The sequence below is a fragment of the Saccopteryx leptura genome, unplaced genomic scaffold (assembly GCF_036850995.1).
Source record: "Saccopteryx leptura isolate mSacLep1 unplaced genomic scaffold, mSacLep1_pri_phased_curated manual_scaffold_21, whole genome shotgun sequence".
NCBI lineage: Eukaryota > Metazoa > Chordata > Mammalia > Chiroptera > Emballonuridae > Saccopteryx > Saccopteryx leptura.
The window spans coordinates 1967920-1990448 of NW_027095703.1; the positions used below are offsets into that span (position 1 = coordinate 1967920).

At 46.8% G+C, this 22529-nt stretch overlaps 1 long non-coding RNA gene across 2 annotated transcripts in view; it reads left to right on the plus strand.

Annotated features, from left to right (window-relative positions):
• LOC136386916 (uncharacterized) overlaps positions 1-7582 on the plus strand; it is a 478497-nt gene extending 470915 nt beyond the window's left edge. For both annotated transcript variants that reach the window (XR_010748051.1, XR_010748050.1), the window contains one exon: positions 7556-7582. This is a non-coding gene — a long non-coding RNA (uncharacterized lncRNA). The remainder of the gene's footprint in view (positions 1-7555) is intronic.
• Positions 7583-22529: the final 14947 nt, after the last annotated feature.

Here is a 22529-nt window from a genome sequence, read left to right on the forward strand (position 1 = left end):
CTTCAGCCTGGATGCTCGGGACACCCTGGCTTAAGTACTTACTAAAAGGCAAGAGCAAAAACAAAACCGGGCTGTGTCTAGGAGAAATACAGCCTTGTTTCCTGAGGTCAGCTCTACAGCTGACACAGTGAAGTAAGGCTTCAAGAGGAAACTTTTGTGCGATGCTTCTCTTGAACTCGGAAACCCTGCGCAGTGAAATTTGATTCTTTGGGTATTGACTTGTTTTTCATTCAGTGTGTCCATGTTGCAGCATTGACAGCGCACGGGTGGCCTGGGCCGCTGTTGGTAGAAGGCTTCGGTGGAAAGACCAATGAAGAATCTGGAAGCAGCATTTGGAAAGGTTGGTCCCGGAATGGAATGGAAGGCGACTCTCGCAACCAACGTGCCAGTCTGCTGCCAAACACAGATGCGAAACGGGTAGGAAGGTCAGCTAAATTACAGTTCGTGTTATGTTCTGGGAACCAGTGTTCTTATGCAGAAGCACTCACAGCAATGTGCCTCTCGATGATGAGGGAGTGAGAGGGTCAGAGAAGAAACTCTACTGGCCACTATATGGAGCAGGTGGGGCCTGGGATGGGGTACGACAGAGTAAGTGGAAAGTGGACCACAGAGTCGTAGGAATGTAAGGAAGAGGTTAAAGGTTGTGTGTTTTGTGCACTATTACCAACTTTCACAGGGTTGATAATACACTGTGTGCTTTGTAGCAAAGTAAGAGGCTGTGTGAGAAATTCTCAAGGTACTGAAGGTTTTTCAGTTAACATTTGAGGAAACCTTAAATTGAAATTTTCAATTATACTTCTTTTAAGCAAAGGACCGAGACACAAGCAAGTCCAAAGGCTTTGCTTTTCCTACTTTGGGGAGGCTGGAAGATGCTAGGGACGCTGCCAAACATATGAAGGGAAAAGTAAGTAGTTTTTGGATAGTGTTCTAGCTCTGTACCTCGGTGAGTAGTATTTCTACACAGGTTTTGTGTTTCTACACTGGACAGTTGGAGAATCTCATCAGAGCCAATAGTAGTTAGCATTCAGTCTTTTCTTCATCTTATAAATACCGGAGAGAATGAGTGAAGGACTTTGAAACATCATTACCATCAGGACCCAATAGAGTCAACACTGTCCGGTTCAGCGTCTGAGAAGAAATGTCCACAGGCTTTCCAAAAGGCTTTTCGAATTTGGAATAGACTCCTGCAGAGGAAAAGAGTGCAGGAATACGTTTGGTGTTACCCAAGAGCTACAGTGAGGGCTGCGCATAAGATAGCCCCCAAAGGTGAGTAGGGAAGAATTACTTCTCATTGTGCCTGGGGGAAAGGTCTTGAAAAGGTCTCTATTTGAGGAGACATTTGACATTGAAAGAGAAGTTCAGGTCTTGAAGAAAGGAAATGACCTCTGTTAACACAGACCGACTACCCTAAGTAACTGAATTAGCTCTCCTTATCCTTGCTCTCCGTCCTTATAAATGTTGTCATCCTGTAACCAGAGTGACTGGTACAAAGTGTGTCCATGATGACTGACTTCAGTGTACTGTTTGTGAGTTTATTGTGATTCAGTCTCTAGTCCTCTTGAAGGAAGAATATCTGAAAATCTTGTCACTATGTGTGTCGTCTTCTATGTCCTTTCACATTTCAGTGGTTCTTAACCATTTCTTTTTAAACAGAGACAGACAGAGAGTCACAGAGAGTGACAGATAGGGACAGACAGACAGTAACGGAGAGTGATTAGAAGCATCAATTATTAGGGTTTTTTTGTGGCACTTTACTTGTTCATTGATTGATTTTTAATATGTGCCTTGACTGTGGGGTTACAGCAGAGTGAGTAAGCCCTTGATGGAGCCAGCCACATTGGGTGCAAGCTGGGGAGCTTTGCTCAAACCACATGAGCTTGTGCTCAAGCTGGCGACCTCGGGGATCTCGAACCTGGGTCCTCCGCATCACATTCCGACACTCTATCCACTGCGCCACCGCCTGGTCAGGCTCAATGACTCTTAAGTAAGGGACCCTCAGCATGGACTCTTTTATGGTTACATTTAATTTCACAGATAACCCCAATTTGGGGTGTTTTTATTGTTTTCTGAGATAGTCTCATTATTTCATTCTGTAATTTGAAGCATTTGTCCTCTTTGGTTTTGTGCAGAGTCACTCTTCCGTGTGACAGCCTCACAGGAAACAATTAAAATTTCTCCATCATAAGCTGGGCAGTACAGTGGCTTTTCACCTTCTAGTGTAGGTAATATATTCGGGTACTCAGGATGCCGTACATTAGGTTGTTCTTTGATAAATAACCTCCCATGTCTTTTAACAGCAGCACCGGAGGTCAGTTCCCTTTTTGGGCACATGGGTCTTTGGCATGCAGCAGGCAATCGATAGGCATTGATCCTGGCACATGACCTTCCTGTTTTCCGGTTCTGTAGTAACTGAAGGATGGGCTTGGTTTGGTACTTTGTGTTTGTTGTAGAAAGCAGTGTGGCTTAGGAAAACTACCTCATGGTCATGGCTTTTATGTGAGTTTCTAAGCAGAGGAAAAATGTAGTTTGTGAAGACAGCCTTGCTATGTTGCTCCCTTCAACAGATATATAATTGAGAACTTGTTCTGTGCGTAGCAATGGCATAGCCACTGGGGCACGTTTCAGAGGTGGACAAGGTCTCTATTTTCTTAGGTTCTCTTTTCTGTGGTGAGGATAACAAAGGTACAATGTAAGATAAAGAAATGTAATGATGCTCCAATAGGGCAACACACAGGGGCTAATGTACACAGAGGTTGTAGGAGGAGTAGGCAACAATGATATTCTTGGATAACATCATGGGAATGTTGAGTGTCAGGAAGCATGCGGTGGTGCATAAATATGGTTGGAAAAAAAATAGAGCCAGACACAGCAGAGGGCCCCTACTGGTAGGAACTGGCTCTTGCGCTGTTTATACCCGGTCACAGCCCTTGGTGCCATTAACCTTGGTGGAAGTTGTGAAGACAGCCTCCCGTACTGTATTTGTATAGAATGGGCAAGGACCTGTATGTGGACCAATTACTGTGACCTGACCTATGTGCACACCACTGGTTCTGACTAAAGTAACAGGAAAAGCATTGTGAAGTTACGGGTGGTTAAGAAACATAATCATCATTATACTCAAATTACAATATGTCAGAGACCTTTCTCAGGGGTACGTTTAAATCTAACCGATCGTTATGGAAGGATCCTCTTTAAAGACAGAGAAACTCTCATCCTTTTCATAGAGCTACAATAAATACAGCACTTTCAGTTAAACAGAGCAAAAACAAAAAGTATTGCGACTATAAATAAAGTAACCATGACTTGGAGTTGTAAGAATTTATTTTCTAAATGGTACACATTTTGTATGTTTTGTGCTTTGAAGAAATCCGTTAATTGCAGCAATACCAAAAGGAAGTAGGTTATCCCTTCTAGAAAGCAATGCTATTGTGTATGGGCATCCACTCGCAGGTACATGCATATGTCTGTGCTAGATGACTTATTGGAAGACCATTATTTGTTAATTGCTCCTAAATTTGGCACGATGCAGGTTACAGTTTGGATAAAACCTGAGTTCAGACCCGTAAATGTGCTCTTGACCTTGCTGTCAGATGCCATAAAACTAGGGTGTGTAAAATTAGTTTTCTTAGTGACAGTTTACGTAGTGTTACTGATATTAAGTTTGATTTTTTCAAACTTGGGTGGAAAAACCATTCATGTGCAGGAAGTCAACAGACCATGTTTCGAAAGTGGTGCTAAGTGGAATGTGCCAAGTTGTTCAAGAAACAGAGGTCAAGTGAGAGGTTCGAGATGTGGAAGAGGAAGAAGTGATGGAGCACGTAGGTGTCCCTCAGGTGGAGTACGTCTCCTAACGATTTAAGTGTAAGGATCAACAACCTGATGAGCTACAGCAGTTGCTTAGAGCATTTTCTGCTGTATCAAGGTGTGAACTTCATTCAGTTCCTGCTCAGGGCACATACGACATTGAAGCAGTGAATGGCCGAAGAAGTGGGTCAAGGAATCGCAGTTTGTCTCCACATAGGTAGATGGGTAGAGAAGTACACAGCTGGATAGAGAGATAGAGAGAGATATAAAAATGTCAATATAGATACAGAGATACAGATATATATCTTTGTCTTCCTCTATGTTACTCTTCCTCTCCTCTGTGCTAAAAATCTTTCCTCTAAGTGATGAAACAATAGCAGTGAGAAGCAATAATTTTGAATGTAAAAATACTTTCATTGTTACTTTTATATTTCATAAACAAAATAAAGTGAGATTTACTAGGTTAGGAATTAATGTTGACAATCAGAATGAATTGTACATGCTGTAGAATTAGTATAGTTATCAAGATTAGTGAAACAGCTTATGTGCAAATGGTCATAATGACTTTACATGAAAATGACCAAGTCAAAGCTGAGTTTTGTCTCTTCTACCATCTTTACCCGTTGCCTCTTTTGACTTGAACAGTTTTCCAAAACTCACGTATATTGACCCTATGTTGGGATTTTTCACTTTCGCTCCAAGAATTTTATGTGATTTTAAAATGGTGATTTACGGAATGTGAACTATTAGAACGCATGTGCTTATAGGCCACACTTGTTTATTTATCTTAGAATATGTTAGGAGAGAGCCAAGCACTTGGATATGAGTAGTGAAAAATGGGTGAGAAGAGTGTGCCATGTTCTAGGGCAATAAATTGATGTAAATACACTGTGGAATTTGTGACCCTTGTTGAGTCTGTATACAAGAACAATTTATGAAACCATGATGTGTCCTGAATCCTTAAAAGAGATAAGGTATTCCACAGTAAGTGGGTAAGAGAGATTTTGAAAGTACACTTTTTCTGTTGGCCTAAAATTGTAGTCTTTTACAGTGGCTGTGTGTTTCACACAGGGAAGGTGGTTACATGGGACTTGAATACGGCACAGAACCCTTAGCTTACCTGAGAGAACATTAAGCAGTCAGTGTGAAGGTCTGCTCAAGAGGCTGACATGTGAATTAAGCAAGTGAGACAGTGAAGAATGGGGGAAGTGCCTTCACAGTTGGAGTTTCAAAAGCGTGTGTACTCATGGATTACTATTAGGGAGTAGATTTTGAGTGCACTTACAATATTGGGGAGGTTTCAGCTATAGATGATGATTTCAATAGCATGTAAATGTAATTGGGGAGATGTCAGGAGATTTAGCATTCAAAAATGCCATTTGTGAAGGTGCGTCAAATTGTGTGTGACTAGAACATTGGAGTGCTTTGTAAAAGTTGTTTTGGAAAGCAAAGAGATATGCATGGTTTCAGTTTTCTCTCTTTGAAATATTTCTCTTTGCATGAAGAATTCACATAATCTATTTAAATTAAAGCTTCACTGTCATCTCCAAGAGAAAATGATGCTTTTCCTTCATGCAGAGAGCCCATCTTTTCTGGTAGAAAAGAGCATATGGCAGCAAGAGATGAGGATTGCACTAATTTTAGGTAAAGGGAAACATGATTCATGAACAGCTAACATATACTTGGTGTTTTAGTAGTTCAGGACAAGTCCTTGTATGCTAAAGTTAACATTTAAATTAAATAATCACTAGTATTAGAAGCTAATCATCGTGATTTGTTACCACCACCGCTCTAGTTGCAAAACACTTTTATAAATTCAAAAGAAAATGCTCTGCCCCTGAAGCAGTCACAGTGATTTTCTCCCTGCCCCAGCCCTTCTCAAACCCCAGTTGCTTTTTGTCTCCACTGGTGCACCTTCTGTGGAAGTATCAACTAATTGTATCTGTAAGGTGGGCTGCAGGGAGACACCCGAGTTCAGGTTCCGAAAAGTTTATTAGGGGGTCATCTGCGGGCTGACTCATATGGCAGAGGTTCGCAACCGGTTTCTTAACAGGTAGGGTTAAGTAGAGGATGCGAGGTTGGGAGCTGGTGGTTGTTAAGGACAAATGTAGCTATCAGCCAGTAATGTACGATTAACCCTAAGTTCACTAGGGGACCTATCACACCTGGGTTAGTCACTCAGAGTCCAACCGGGCAGTGACCTGGAACATCCAGTTTGTCAGTATTTCTTGTTCCAGTTAAGGGAGTAGGTGGTCTTGGCCCCCTCCACAACCCTATCCAATCTGTCCTGTTTGCATTAGCAGAACAGTCTCAAAGATCATGCATGTAGCAAGCATCAGGCCATCACAGCTCTTTGGAAGAGTCAGTATTGCATTGTAGGTGCAGTGAACACAGTTTGTTCCCTGTTTTTCCTTTCTGTTACTCCCAGTATGGTAATGTTCTGAGCACTCAGGGTAAGTAGTTTAAGCTGATTCCAGTTATTTCAGTATATCATTCCTAGATGAATTTCTGGGTCATATTGTCTTTCTGCGTTTATCTTTTAAAGCACTCTTCCATAGTTTTTACAGCAGCTGCTGTTTGATTTTACTCAGAGCACGTAGAGAATTTTGTTTGCATACATACTCATCAGCCCCTAATCTTACTCTTTTCAATAAAATAACCTACCTAGCATTCACGTGGTATCTCCTTCCATTTCGGTTTATAATTTTCTAAAAACCAGTTTTACTGAGCATCCTGACACTAGCTTTGGAGTTTTCACATTTGCTCATGGCAGATATATCTTTCTGATTGTCTACTTAAAATGTTTGTCATCAGGCTGACAGAGCCTTAGCCTGTGCCAGGTGTTAGGACGTCGTGGTTTCAACTATTTCTGCCTTATGAAGTTGTACAGGCAGGGATGATCCAACATCCCAAGACAACACGGGTCGAGGCGCACTACGTAGAGGTTATGCCTACTGCCGTGATAGCCATTCTCAGGATGAGCATTCCTATAGAAGGCACAGCGTCAAAGAACGTTTCATGTTTAATCGAATACCTCGTTGCACTGCATAACTTGCGCATGTCTCAGACTGTTTCATTTTAGGTTTAAATGAGGAACTGTGGTGGCGGTAGCAGAGGTCATCCTAGACTTTGTTCAGACTATCGTAGTCAAGCTGCTATAGAGACACATATGAGAGTTATGCTAAGAGTCGAGGCATGCCTCCTAATCCAGAGATGGACCTAATCATCCACATTGTTGTTCACTCTATTCTGACAGCAGAGGAAAGGGTGCTTGTGTTGTGAGCCTTGGATTAGTTTGGAGGGCTATGGATTATTTTATTTACGTCTCCTTTAAAATGATGATCACTTTGAAGACTGTAGGCAGTCTGATCTTTGCTTCATATTACAAAAACTGTTTAATGTTGTCCATTATAAGGCATGTTTTGCAGTAGAGAGCACACGGATTATATGAAGGTCAGAATCTCAGCCCTTCTCAGACAATAGGCCTGCATATTTACTATAGGATCCATTATTCAATCTAGAAAATAGTACCCTTTATATTACTGAAAATGTAGCTTAAATAAAAGGAAAATGCATAGAGGGCCTCAGCATAACTGATGTATTGTCAGCACAGGCAGAGAAGTGTATCTTTTCCAACTAGTGTGCTCTTCCTTGAGATGTACTCTAAGGAGATAATGGTATAATGATTTCATGAAATGCATTAGCTTTGTGATGTGGTTCACGTTGTGGCCTTTGGTCACTGACTTTACAGGAAGCTCATGGAGAACATCGCCAGCACAAGGTCTCTTTTGGATTTACCGTGGAAGCAGTCGTTGTGTTGATTATCGCAGGAGCACACAGGATGGCTATGATGGCCTTCGTGGAAACTAGCAGATCGGCCTACAGGATACCTGTTAAGTGGTCATGAGCTTGGTGGCTGACGAGACTGAGGGTGGTCACCATCTATGCTAGGGGGTGGACCCTGCCTCTCGTGAACCATGGAGTTGTTCAAGTAATGGGGCTTCAACAATGGAGGTGATGGGGAAAGCCCATTTGAAACAGTGTTTTTAAACAGACATTGAACATAACATGGAGGTCTCTACCGAATATTTTTGGGAAAGAGAAATTTCAAATGTTTTATTCCTGTTATTTCTGTTGTTCTTAATAAATGGGAAAGATTTACTGTTGTTGCCAGGGTGTCTGAAGTGTTTCTCCATGAATTTTGAAATCAGATGAAGAAATGGAATTTTTTAAAGTGACATCCCCTAGCCTACTTTTAATGTAATAAAACTCGGACATTGTGTACAATGGACTGTGTCTGTGTAGAATATCTCTAAAGGAAAAGGTTTTGCAAAAGTACTATTTCATGTGTGACTGAACTGCAGAGTTAAACATAAAGCACTGTGTGTGCAAGGAGAATGGCAGCATTGGCTTCTCTCTTTGAACAGAAGTGCAAACAAATTAAGCACTCTCTTACTTTTGCATTCCACTACATGGAATAACGAAGCATGCCACTTGAACTTTGGTGACCACTGCTGCCTACATACACAGGGATCACCCCACCCGGCACTGCTGCAGAGGAGAGAGGCCCTGATGACTGCATTGTACACACTCCATTGTTTCTTCCGGGCCATCACTGCAGGAAGCACATGCTGATACCCCAGGCATCCTCACAGCAGTGTCATCCATCCTGTCTGCCAGTGCCCAAGGACCGCTGCCCAGCCCCAACATCACGTACTCTACACTACACTGAGATCTCCTGGTCTGAGAGAACCCACACTCCACCGTGACACCCAGTGATTTCACTTTCCACCATCCAGTGTAAACTACAAGATCACCCCTGCCCTTCTGCCCCGTGATCAGTTAATGCGAGCTCTGCCCTCCTTCAGCTCTGACCAGGCAGTCAGCCCTCCCTGCACAGGGATTCTCAGGTTTCCCATGTCCACAAGCCAGTGGGACCAAAAAGTTTTTCACTGCTCACCTTTTGAGGGACCCCATAAGGGCTCTCACAAACCTGACTAGACTTCAAAACTGTAGGCCCCTGTCTTCCTACACTCGACTCGCTCCACATGAATTCTGCTGTCCCAAAGCAGGATTGATCCCTGTGACTCTCGGCCCATACACCACTGAGACCAGTGTGCTCTCCAGTGTGCACATTCCACTGTGACACTGCAGGTTTCACACAGCCGTGACCTGCTGGGACACCCATGGGCTCCCATTCTGTAACTGTTGTTTATTTGCATGTGCTTCTAATGCCAACACTTTGTTGTGAAAACCAAGGCTTCCCTGCTCACCCTGCTCCAGGGACACTCAGGCCTGAGACAAAACACTTTCTGTTGTGAACTTGTGCTTCCCTCTTAGCCTCCTCTAGGCCCTGTGTCATGAAAAAAGCCACCTGGCTTTTTCATGTCTGTCTGTTTGTTCATTTGTTTTCTGTTTTCTTTTGCTTTGCTTTATTTCAGTCAGAGGCTCTCATTTTGTCCAGAAAAGTTCTTCTATTTTTGATTCCACACATAGAGCTGATATCCTTCTCACGTCCATTTCTGGATTATTCCTGACAACCAAAGCATGGAATGCCTCATGTGAGGCAACCAACAACATAGCACATTGCCTAAATTGTGCAGCAGTAGCAGGCCATGTGGTTGGAAGCGTGACCCTCTACACACTTAAGGACTGGCTAGGGCTGCTTCTGACTGGAGTGTTGCAAGTCCGTGTTAAGTGGCTGCATGTTTGTTTTAATGGATGACTGAGCAAGGAGTCTAAGAGAGAAGGTCATGTCAGCTGTGTAGTGCAGACCATGTGCCTTTCCTGTGTGTTAACATAGTGTTGAGCACTTGGTATACACTGAAACAGTGTCCTAAAAGGAGTGTTTGAGCAGTTGTTTCTTTGACAGGGTTGACTAAGTTATAAGTTTTTGAAGTCACCTCCCTAAAATGCTGGGTATCCATCCTGCTCCCTTGAAACCCAGCATCTCGGTTCTGTTTGCACAGAGACAGTGACTCCAGGCAGTGGAACCTTGAAGTTAAGCAAGCCCAAGGAGTTGGAGGGAATGATGCCAGTAGGGAAAAGTATTGGGTGTTTCATGGAAATACTCCAGTGTTAATGGAATGCCAATGACATGTAGCAACACCAGCAAGCTGTCAGATGTCCAGCCCTTTCTCCAGTACTAGAGCCTTTAGGGATGTGGGGAAGTTGCAGGCTGGACCGCGGTGTCCACAGCGTACAGATAGCTGGAATCCTGTCTGTGTTTTCTGCAGTTTCTGAAAAAGTGAAAACAATCTGACCCAGAGGCGACCCGGGATCCTCAAGACCCTGCAGGCCGCTCTGAGTGCAGACTAGAAACAAAGAGCGCTGCCTCCCACTTCCAACTTTGTGGTCCCCACCCCGCGATAGTCATTCTGGATAAGGATTCAGTGAGCATCACCAACATGAACACCATTTCTGTGGTTGCGGCAGTGAATTGTGTGCCTGCTCCATGAAGGACACAGTTAGATGTTTCCTAAGTTTGAAATCTTCCCGGTAACTTCTTAATAAAGAAATGCTGTCATGAACCTCAAAGCTAATAGAAGGGATCTGAGGCTCAGAGATGTGAAGTCAATTTCCCTTCATCTCACAGCCGATGGCAGACATGATTAGATGAAGTAGGAGCTAGTACTGACACTCACACTCTAGGAGATGTCTTGCACTGCACACGAAAACCCCCAAATCTGCAGTTCTTCAATGTCTGCTTGTGTTGTGGTGGCCTCGACTTTTTAGTCAATTGCCAAAGGTTCCAGGAACACCGGTTATGGTCTGAATTCACGAGGCTGTGACACCGTTGTCGGTGGGTAGGGTGCCAGGGACAAGTGCCTGGGGGACAGACATGCCGGTGCAGTTTTTTAGGTCACTGCCGAACTGGCCTCACACACCAGATAACAGGTGTCTGTGGAGAACCCACTTAGAAAAGATGTGCACCAGAGAGGCCCTGAGTCAGATCTCTTGTTCCATCCTCTCTGGGCAATCCGCAAACATCCTTGCCACCTGACACCCTTTTCTTCCACTAGTATCTTTTTTTGTTTGTTTTGCATTTTTCCGAAGCTGGAAACAGGGAGGCAGTCAGACAGACTCCTGCATGTGCCTGACCGGGATCCACCCAGCATGCCCACCAGGGGGCGATGCTCTGCCCCTCTGGGGCTTCACTGTGTTGCATCCAGAGCTATTCTAGCACCTGAGGCAGAGACCACAGAGCCATCCTCAGTTCCCGGGCCATCTTTGCTCCAATGGAGCCTTGGCTGTGTGAGGGGAAGAGAGAGACAGGGAAGAAGGAGAGGGGGAGGGGTGGAGAAACAGATGGGCGCTTCTCCTGTGTGCCCTGGCTGGAAATTGAACCCGGGACTCCTGCACGCCAGGCCGACGCTCTACCACTGAGCCAACTGGCCAGGGCCTTCCACTGGTTTCAATCTACAGAAAAACATAGGAAGAGGCTACAAAGCAAAACAAAGACACAAAATCCTACATTACCATCACCGAGATTGATTCACTGGGACCTCCGTGTGCATTTTGTTTGTCTCCTTGAGTGGATTTATCTGAAACAGACTCATATCCTTCTGCAATATTCCAGTCAATGCTCTACCTTTCCAGTCGTTATTTTATTGCATTTTACGCTCTGCTTTCCAACAGTCTGCTCAAATCTGTATGGCTGTGAGATAGAAAAGCATCAGAGGAATCTTCTCTCTTTAAACATGCAAGCTGCTGCTAATACTTTGCGATCCTGAGAGCCAGCAGCCGAGGCACTGGCTCCTTTATATCCATGAGGAGGCCTGTCTGAACAATACTAAACACCAGAATTAGAGGACACAATGTAGACACATTGTGCAACCTCCCATAGAAATGACCACACTTTTCCTTCCGTGCTGCCTGGGGTGCTCTTGCTGCCTTTCACCCACTCAGACACATCCCTTCCTACCACAACTGCCCTTTCCAGGACGTGAACTCAGTCCCTCTATGAGTCTCCCTGGGTGGCCATCTCCTTCCCTAGCTCAGGCTGGTCCACATTCCCTTTGAGTCACTTCTGTGGTGAATGGCCCGAGGTGCAGAACCCAGCAGACACAGGACTACATGAGGTCCTTGAGGCTCAGGTCTTAACACCAATTCAGCTGGCAGTCGATTCAACAGGATAAGGGGCTCAAGAATAACACCAAATGAAAGAATATGTGTTCCCATCTAACAAACCCCAAAAGAGGCTGCGGCCCACCCAGTCTGCCAGATGGTGGTGGATAACTGGGACCTGCAGCTCTTGCCTCCGGGGTAGGGCAATGAGTCACAAGTTAACAGAAGTGGGAGTGCACTGCCTGTCTGCAGAACCCTGGAGCATTGCCTGTCCGAGCTGTTAGTCTGCGGACCATTCGCAGAATCAGATTTCCAGAGAGTAGTGGCAGCAGACAGAGTACAGTCAAGTATAAACAAGGTCCTCTACTGACTAGGGATTCTGTGGGCAACACACTCACGCAGGCACTGTCGAACCTGGGGCACCCATGTGCTAGGCTCAGCAGTAGCTTGCTCTGCCACCCCTTCCCGTCTTCCTCCCATCTCTTCTTGAAGAAATAATATAACCTCTAGCTTATGGGATGGTGGCTCTCTGAAGATGAACGTCACTCCTTTCTCACAACTGTGTTCATATTCAAACTCTGCCCCTCGATGAGCTGCTCAGCAAGTAGCAGCTCTAGCTCTCAGCTTCACCTGCTGCAGATCTCTTCATGAAACAATATTAAATTGTTAAGAATCTAGGATAGCTCTGGGTAAACATAGGGCTCAAAGATGTGTAGATGCCACCAATACCCACTCAGAGCTGAGGGCATGCTGTACTTTCAACTTTGAAATTTCTCATGTCTACAGATGGGTCTTGTTTGGTGTCACAACCAACCAGTAATGCCTCCAGCTGCAGGGACTTGGGCAGCACCCGCCATGCACAGAGTCTGGCTCATGTGGGCCTCAGTCTCCTCCCAATACACTCAGAATTTAGGAGCATCATCCCTACCCTAAAACCATATCAAAACTTCCTTGGCTTGACTTAAGGCAAAGCCTATTTCTATCTCTTCAATACAAACTGTGCACCTGAAGTCCATTTCATAGCTACTGCCTAGGGGTCTGATCATCTGAGGAAAGTATTGGGAAGGCTGCAATCCCGGCCACTTATGCATTTGAGAGTCTTCATGTTTGCACTATGCACTTGAACTCCTGACTCACTGATTAATACTGAGAAAAGAAGGACACTAACTCAGGGTAAGATGCATGTGACCCAAATACTAACGGTGGTTCCAGGGAACAGAAATGAATGCAGCCACTAGTACTAACTTCTTGTCTTTGTGGTCTTCTACTGAGTATTAACTAAATGTGGGAATATTTCAATACGCTTAATGTATGTACTTATTAACCCTTGCTACCTATTAAACCTCCGTTGCAGCTGTCGAGGCAACACCTTTCACTTGGTAGCCAAATAGCCAGAGCTGTGTGCTCTGTCACTGGAATGCAGCACAGCCAAGACAGAAGTACTAACATTTGGAGCACCAGGCAGTATGTTTTTGGCCGTAGCACATCACCTTGGCAGGCTGTGAAAATATCTATCTCATTCCCCGTATCTGGGTAACGCTTGAAAGTAGCTCTGATACCTGGGAGCGTCCCCGAATGCCAAGGGTGCAGGGCTCGACTGCTGAACAGGACACAAGCTTGTCAACCATCGCATGCATTCATGGCTAGAGAAAGAATTAAAAGTGTTTTCTTTTTCTTTCTCTCTTTATTCTTTGTCTCTGATGACCTTCCTCCTTGCCTCTTACTCAGCCATCTTGCCAGATCCCTTGACCTTGTTAACAACATATTCATTTTAAAATTCACCCACTCAAGGAAGCCAATGAAAATCAGGACCCTCAAATTCTCAGTTTCTGCTGTCTCTTGCCCCACACAGAACAGACAGTTTTCTTAAGCTGTCCAATGCTATGTCATGTCTGACCCAAAGATGACCATTCACAAGTGTTGCCTTCAAATATACAAAGATTAATCCCCCAAACAAGGTCATATGGTAGGTCTAAGAAAGGTGGCCTGAGTCAAAAAGCAATGTCTAGTTTCAGACCAATAACAAGATTACCCTTCAAAATTATAACATGTACCACTCATCCAGTTATTAGGGCTGTGAATGAATTGGTTTTGTTTTGTTGGTATTGTGGTTTATTTTGTTTTTTGTTGTTGTTGTTTTGTTTTTTGAGAATGCCAATCAGGGTCATGAGTGTGGCCTTTCTTTGGAAAATATTGGTGAGTCCTCAGACACTGGCCTCTAAGCCTTTCCTTTCCTCAGAAAATAATAGCATGGCACTGGGACTTCTAAATTTGAGTAAAGGTCCACTTAAGTTTTGACAAGTGAATTTCCTGCCCCATGTCATGGCTCATGAATGTACATTTGGTCAGTCAGCTTTGGCTTGTTTCCATACTGCACCAAAGCCTTTCCTTAAGAAGAGCTCTTGGTCTCTATTCTGTCAATTATTACCTATTTCACCAGTATCAGGAACCAGGGACACATTTCAACACGAAGGAGCTTCAGCAAGTCTCTCTATGTGGGTTAGGATTGCACCACGATCATTGTGACACTCTTTAGAGTTTAGTTTTGTTTTAATATCCTGACTGCTCTGTAAAGACGATTTCTATATATGCACACAGATTTATTCTCTCCTTCTTTTTCCTCTTCTTTTATTTATGTTATTTATTTTTTGTTTATTTATTTTACCACCACAAATGACATTCTCTGAAGACAATGAATCATATACAGGCTACAGAAGTCCCATAAGCAATTCTAAAGGTACAAATTGGAATTTCTATGTAGAGGACAACAGAGTTGGTATGTGCTGATCCAGTCAGACGGTTAAAGGACAGAACAACTTGAAGAGTACCCACTTCTTCTCTCAGTTTCTCATAGACTGAGCTGTTCTACAGAGGGAAATACTGTACCTACTCCACTTTGTTACATTGCCTCTCAACACAATTTCCCCTTAATGGGGATGTGACACCCAAGATAAGACCGTGATGGCTCCTGGGCACAGAAAGACCTGACTGAGGTGGTGACAGAAAGTCTTCAATTTCAGATCCAAACAAGAATGCATGAACTGAGCCTCCTAGAAGCATTTCATGCTCAAGCAACATGGAGGATTATATACCATCAACTTCACAAATGCTGCTTTTCTTTAAACTGGTTCACAGCAAGGAGCCACACCCCTACACTTACCCCTGTTTTCCCCCAAATTAAAATTCCTTTCTTCTTCATGCTTTTGTTTGTCTGTTTTATCCCCTTTGGTTGGCCAAAACCTGCTTGTCCCTAAGAACAAGTATTTACTATGCTGAATTAAACACACTTTGGCTGCTAAAATGTCTGCTGTATTTTAAGGGCAAAATGTGTGGTCTGCTCTGCATCCTGTGTGCCAGTGCCACTGTACCTGGGACAGAAGAGGAACCTTGTGGGAAATAGCCTGAAAACTCTGTGTACCATGAGGGATGTGCCATCCTTCCATTGACCACAAAGATGTGTCCTCCAGACAGCCACTCACTGGTGAAGCATCCTTCTAATTCCTGTCCAATTTCTAGGGAAATTCCTAATACATGTTGTGAGTCTCATTTTCTTTCCCATGCCTTAGGGGCAGAATTACAGAGAAACAGACTCCTGCATGATCCATGACTGAGATCCACCCAGCAAGCACCCTACAGGACGATATTGTGCCAATCAGTGGCCACTGCTGTGCATCAGTATTTCAGTGCCTGCAGCGATGCCATGGAGACATAGTCCGGCCTCAGGGACAAGTCGCTCCAGTCAATCCTTGCAAGTCTTTCAGGATTGGGGAGAGAGAGGAGGTGGGGAGTGAGACTGAGAGAATTGAGGGTCGGGATCCAGAACCTAATGGACATGTCTGCTGTGCATCCTAACCCCGAATCAAACTTTGGATTGCACACGCCAGCTCACTGTCTACTCCGACACCAATAGACTGGGGCCTGTGTCTTTCTTTAGACTTCATGCCCAGCAGGTTGAGAACCCCGAGAAAGAACAGCTGCCGCTGTTCGTGGTACGCTGCCACACAGCATCTCTGGAGACTGGCACGCTCCCATTGAGTATTTATCAGATGGTTGTAATGCCGGTGTGTTTTTTACCCATTCAGGCATTCTCCGATTAGAGGTCTGGTGGAAAAACCCTTGTCTTTCCAAAAAAAAAAAAGTCAGGTCCATGGTCTGAGAGGAGCAGCTCTGCATACCCTCACTGTGATAATGAGTATGGGTATATATTTGTTGTGTGAAAGTGTCAGGGAGGACTCTGGTTTTATAACATCTACCTGGCTTTTACGCCTCCATCAAGGTCATGCGTACAATGCGGGTCGTTATCATTACCACGTTCCAATAAGTCTCAGCTCCTATCCCACCGCCACTACACGGTCTGTCTCCACTGCCTTCCTCCATGTGGATCTAAACCCCAGCCCTCATGGTCTTTCTCTCCACCAAGGGGATGAAGGACATTTGGTCCAGCCGTAAAAATGTACCTTCATGCTTCTACCTAGGTTTCTGCTGTTACAGTGGCTGCAAATGGCTAACAAGGAGGACATCTTCTCCTGTGATCCAGGTATTAACATACCCCTGTCTTCTAGCCTATGGGATCAAGTACCTAGGGACTGGGAATTCCCGGGTAGCCAACAGGAAACCTCTCAGAGACTTGCCTCAAACCCATACACACAAAACACGCACACCCACACAGTTGATTTGCTTTATTTCTCTTTTCATCTTGTTCTGGAATCTTCAACATGCCTTTTTTGGAATGCTTCAGCACTGCTACAGCCTTCACTCGTTGCCTGCTAGGAGGAAGATGGTTTCCTGAGAACACCGTTTTATCTGAGCAAGATCGTTACATGCACTGCTACTGAAGTGCATGTAAAGGAGGATGATTCCTAATACTCATGGTATCCTCTGACAGCTAGGCCTGAGCACAGCACACTCACTGTTATATCTTCCTTGAAAAGGATTATTATGTTGTCTTTACTATCAACTCGCAGATCCTCTAGGAAGAATCCAGTTTCACTGGTATACCTGACAACTCTTTAATTGCCTCCAAACCTTTATCTCCTGACCAGTTCCCAGGATGGCCGTGGAAAGCAATGGAGGTCCATAAGAACCTCAAACACGACTGTGATGCTCCAGAGAGGATAGCAAAGGCATGCAGGGTTAGCCTTCACATCACAATGGTGCCGGGACCTTTGTGCACAGGGTGCAAGGAAGAACATTATGCCAGTCAATAATGGCAGGGTGACGGGCAGCCCTGAGGACGTGATGTGTGCAAGTTGGGAGTTCAGACCCTAGGACTCAGCGAGTGAGCGTTCATGGTGAGTGACTTTCGACAGGCTGACACCTTCAACTTCCTAAAGGTGCCCTAGCCACCACCTAATTTGCACAACCATTGTCCAGACTCACTGCGTATGCCTGATACCCTTGAGACAAGGTGCCACATGTGGCATTCCTCCAAAATTCAGTGAGATAGAAACATGCCAGCTACCTGGCAACACACTGCTGTGGCCCCGCCCGGGGTCTCCTCACCTCTCCTCCTCTCCGATCCCTGTCCTAGTGCATTGGTCATCTGGTAGTACCTCAGCGGATTGGGCCACAGGTCCTTACTGATTATCTGGTGAAGGACACAGGGAAGGTCAGGAGAGCCAGGGCTCTGACTGCAATCCCATGCGGCCGTGCAACACACCAAGGTCTTCCCTGGCCTTACCACTGAAGCCCCACCTGAGCAATCCAGCCAGATCCTGGCAAGTTGTGGTCAGACAGACAGTGGAAGAAGTTAAGATCGCTGTTGTGGTGCCTGAGGAAGCAGACCTCTCGTGCGTAATGCTCTTTCCACTCCACAGGTGTGCTGTGAAGGGCCTTGTATCCTGCAGGAGGCCAAAAGGTGAGAAAGAGACTGGTCACTTTTATGAACTCACCACTTTCCACCACCCACGCAGGGAACCATCTATTACCGCTGATGGTAATGAGATACTCCTTCACAATCACATTATTGCAGAAGTAAGGGTTCCTGCGAAAGAACAGCATAATCTTGCAGCAGTCACTGACTTCCTCCACCTGCAGGAGAAAGCAGATGAGGAAGGTCAAATCTCTGTCCAGGACACCCGTGGTTTTCTGTCTTCAGGGATCACTCATTTCAGAAACCTCTCTCCCTCCCCAGGCTCACCTTCACATCTGTCATGTGACTGAGCACGTCTTGGTCTTCCTCAGAGATCATGGCTGATAACATCGGGTGGTGGACAAACTGTTTCATGTCAAGGAGCCTGAAGGCTGTGTGCTGGAGATCAGACAGCGAGAATAGGGAGCGGGTCTGGAGAAGAGCGTGGCAAGGCCTGGCCACAACTGCCACCTTCCATGCCTTCTCCACAGATGCAATAATGTCCTGGAGGCCCCTGTGTTCCCAGGTGTCTGCCCTTCCACAGGCAGGCTCTGTTTCCAGGCAGATGCTAATATCCCCCTGCTCCAAGTGTGTGATAATGGACACAATTTGCATATTCCTGCACATCACCCAATCCGGCCTCTCTTGGTTTCCAAGATTGGGCCCCTCACAAATCCTCTCCTGCAGCTTTAGTCCAGGACACGCCTGCGCAACATATACCCATGTGCAGTGAACCACCGCTGAATTACATGTGTGTCTGCTTATGGAAACCTGGTGTTGGGATTTAGTGTTTCCTGTGGACCAAGTGTGTCCCCAATGTTTGGACCACACGAGGATCTGTAAACTGAGCTCCTTCCCAGTAAGCCTGTCTGTTTTTGTGTGTATGCTTTCTGAGTTTGGTTTTGAAGGTGGTTGGTTTTCCTTTCTCCTTTTACAGCTGTGCTGATCTTTTTCCCCAGGAACTAGCCCAGCCACACTGTGGTCTCTCCATTATACCATGAAGGATACAACTGTGGACCAGAACCCACGGATGTGCTGGATATACTTGCTTCGGAGTTGCAGATACAGCTTTTTCCTCCTACAGGCCCTGTGCTTGAGCTGAGAGAAGGCCCTGCAAGCTTCCTCATTCACGGGCTCCATCTCTAACTGAAGGACCTCTAGAAGCTTTAGTGGGGACCAGGTGCACTGCCCACTATTTCCTGGCTCTGCCAGCTCCTCACGCACTGGCTTCTCCTCTGCATGCTTCACATCAGCCTCTGCCTCTGCCTCCAAATCCCCTCCAGCCTCCAGCAGCTGGGTAGAGTCCTCCCCCTCCAGGACACCCTGCTCAGCAACAAACAACTCCCCCTGCTTCACCTCCTCATATTCCACAGGTCGCTGCCTCTCTCCACCCTGCGGGACCTCACGTTCTCCCTCCTCCAACAACGGCTCTTCAGCCAGCACCTCTTCCTGCCTCCCCAGCTCCAGATCCTGCCCAACGTTCTCCACTCCTGCTGACATGCCATGCAATGCCACCGCCTGCACCGCGGGCATCAGGTGCTCAACCTCCACCACCCACCGCTCCCTGACCACCGAGTTCCCCTCAACATCTTCCTCTCCTTCTTCACCATCCTGCCGGTGAGGCTCTTGGTGGACCTCATGCTGCTGAGGCTGCTGGGAGTGCTCTTCAGCCACCACGTTCACCTCCATCCCTACACACTCGTGCATGAGGACCTCCTGCTGCTCTTCCCTCAGCACCACCTCTGCCCTGCTGCACCGGACATCTCCTTCCTGCACAGGCATCAACGTGAACCCGGCAGCACCCTGGCTCATCCCACCGGCTTCAGAACACGGTCACAAAGTCCCCGTCCACACGGGGTAGCGGCTGTACCCTGACCACTGAACACCGCCTACCGTCAGGAAGACCACCAAAGCTGCCTGAGGAGCCTCTCCACCACCAACCCCTGTCGGATTAGCTATGTGGCCCAGACACGGAGCTGGGCGGCCCTCAAGCAGCCAGAGGTGGAAGCGCACAGACTGCACACAAGTTATACTCTGGCCTGCCTCCAGGGACGACTGCGGAGAGCAAGGCACCAGGCCGCCACAGTCCCGAACCTCCTGGTTAAACAGGAAACTGCGCACAAACACATGTGCGCGCGCACAGGCACGCTGGAACGCACGCACGCACGTGCTAAGAGACTGGGTCGCCACCCTGTGCCTCGGCGGTATGCGCAGGGAGCTAGATCAGGAACGCTGCTCGTCACGCAGACCCTCCAATCACTGAGCACACAGAGGGCGTCACCACCAACAGTCCAAGCCCCCACCACGCTGTCACTTTTCCCGCCTCCCAAGGTCAGCCAGCCCTATCCGCTGCAGCAAGCATGGCCTCTGACCTTGCGCCTGTGGATTTACTATCATCACCTCCTGCTGCTGCCTGGCCCGAAGGTTGCCTGGAGTGTTGCTCTATGCCGGGATACATTTCTTTAGTGTGATCTACAGTGACATAGACAGGGATGATCCTGGTAAAATAGACACGGTGAAAGGACCTGGCCCCACGTGCTATCCCAGGAATAGGGATAGTGGAACTTCAAGCTAGAGACATTGGGCACGCGGGAACACTGGGGACACTGGGTACAAGGGGAGAATGGGCTTCAGGAGGAGGCCCGGAGATGAGTTAGACCCAGCACACACAGTGTTAGGTCCACTCATCATCAGCCTCCTGGGCCTTGAGCAGTGTGTTTCTGTGTTTGTGCCACGTCAGCTCTGGCCCGAATTCCTGTACAGTCCCCCCTTCTTTCTATCATTTAAGACTTGCTTTGCACTATGGTAGGAAATTGGGACTAGGCGGATGGCATGTGCCACCGAGCTTCCAGGCCATATGTGGGAGGCAACAAGAAGTATGGCTAGTGGCCATGGAAACTCTGGAGTCCCTTCAGCCTGGATGCTCAGGACACCCTGGCTTAAGTACCTACTAAAAGGCAAGAGGAAAAACAAAACCGGGCTGTGTCTAGCGGTCCAGCCTTTTCCCTCGCAGCCTGCTCAGGGCCGCCCCGCTGCCTGTACTCCTAGGCCCACTGTACTTCCCTACTTCCTCTGCGCGCGGCTGGCCACATCCGGGTCTCCCCGCGCCATGGCCTTAGTGCTTCCTGCGTCTCATCGCGGGGCTTGGCGAGTGGTGAGGGACACGTGACTGCAGGACAGTGAGGGACTCCTGTGTTAGAATGGCAGACAGGCCAGCGCCTAAGGAGTTCGAACGCACAGAGCTATACTCTGGCCTGCCCACAGGGACGACGTGCCAATTTAGCCATTTCATTTCTCTCAGGCTTCCTCAGAGCCTAAGGGAGGGGGCAGGAAGTGACGTGTTGCATCCATGTATAGAGACCCGTGGTAACTGGTGCTCCTTGGCACAGGAGTTCCCTTTTGTCCTTTAGGCACGCGTGGGGTGGGGAGGCAGGACATCAAAGCAGCCGAGATCCCCGCGGTGGTCCCGCAGTGTGGGCTGACAGGGAGGGGTAAACTGCGTGCGGCGCTGGTGTGGGCGTGGCGATGGTGGGTGGGGACTCCCCACGCGGTGAGCAACTCCTTTGGGGCGGCCCGGTGTACCGGCTCTGCGGCGCAGGTTGGTTTCCTGCTGTCACCTTGCCCGGGCTGCAGTAAACTGGGGAACGCGAGGCGGGAACCGCGGCGGTTTTGTTTGCTCGCGGTGCTCTTCGTTGCGGCTCACTTCAGCTTAAGGAAAGCAAACTGCATTTGAGGAGCAAGGGCACTCTGGAATTCAGCCATCGTCCTTACAGCAGCTATCCGATCTAAGCCGGCCCGCTGTGTCCCAGATGTCTAGGAGAAATGCAGCCTCGTTTCCTGAGGTTGGCGCTCCTTTTGGTCTACAGCTGACACAGTGAAGTAAGGCTTCAAGCGGGAGCTTTTGTGCGATGCTTCCCTTGAACTTGGAAATACTGCGCACTGAAATTTGATTCTTTGGGTATTGACTTGTTTTTCATTCAGTGTGTCCATGTTGCAGCATTGACAGCGCACGGGTGGCCTGGGCAGCTGTTGGTAGAAGGCTTCGGTGGAAAGACCAACGAAAAGAGTATGGAAGGAACATTTGGCAAGTTTGGTCCCGGAATGGAATGGAAGGCGACCCCTGCAACCAACCTGCCGGTCTGCTGCCGAACGCAGACGCGAAACGGGTAGGAAGGTCAGCTAAATTACAGTTCATGTTTGTTCTGGGAACCAGTGTTCTGTTGTGAAAGCACTCACAGTGATGGGTGCAATGTGCCTCTCGGTGATGAGGTAGTGAGAGGGTCAGAGAAGAAACTCTTCTGGCCACTATACGGAGCAGGTGGGGCCTGGGATGGGGTAGGACAGGGTAACTGGAGAGTGGACCGCAGAGTCTTAGGAATGTAATGAAGAGGTTAAAGGTTGTGTGTTTTGTGGACTATTATCAACTTTCACATGGCTGATAATACACTGTGTCCTTTGTAGCAAAGTAAGAGGCTGTGTGAGAAATGCTCAAGGGACTGAAGGTTTTTCAGTTAACATTTGAAGAAACCTTAAATTGAAAATTATAATTATAGTTCCGTTAAGCAAAGGAACGAGACACGAGCAAGTCCAAAGGCTTTGCTTTTCCTACTTTGGGGAGGCTGGAAGAAGCTAGGGACACTGCCAAACAAAGGAAAGGAGAAGTAAGTAGTCTTTGGAAAGTGTTCTAGCTCTGTACCTCAGTGAGTAGTATTTCTAGACAGATTTTGTGTTTCTACAATACATTGGACAGGTGGAGATCTCATCTGAACCAATAGTTGTTAGCATTCAGTCTTTTTTTCATCTTATA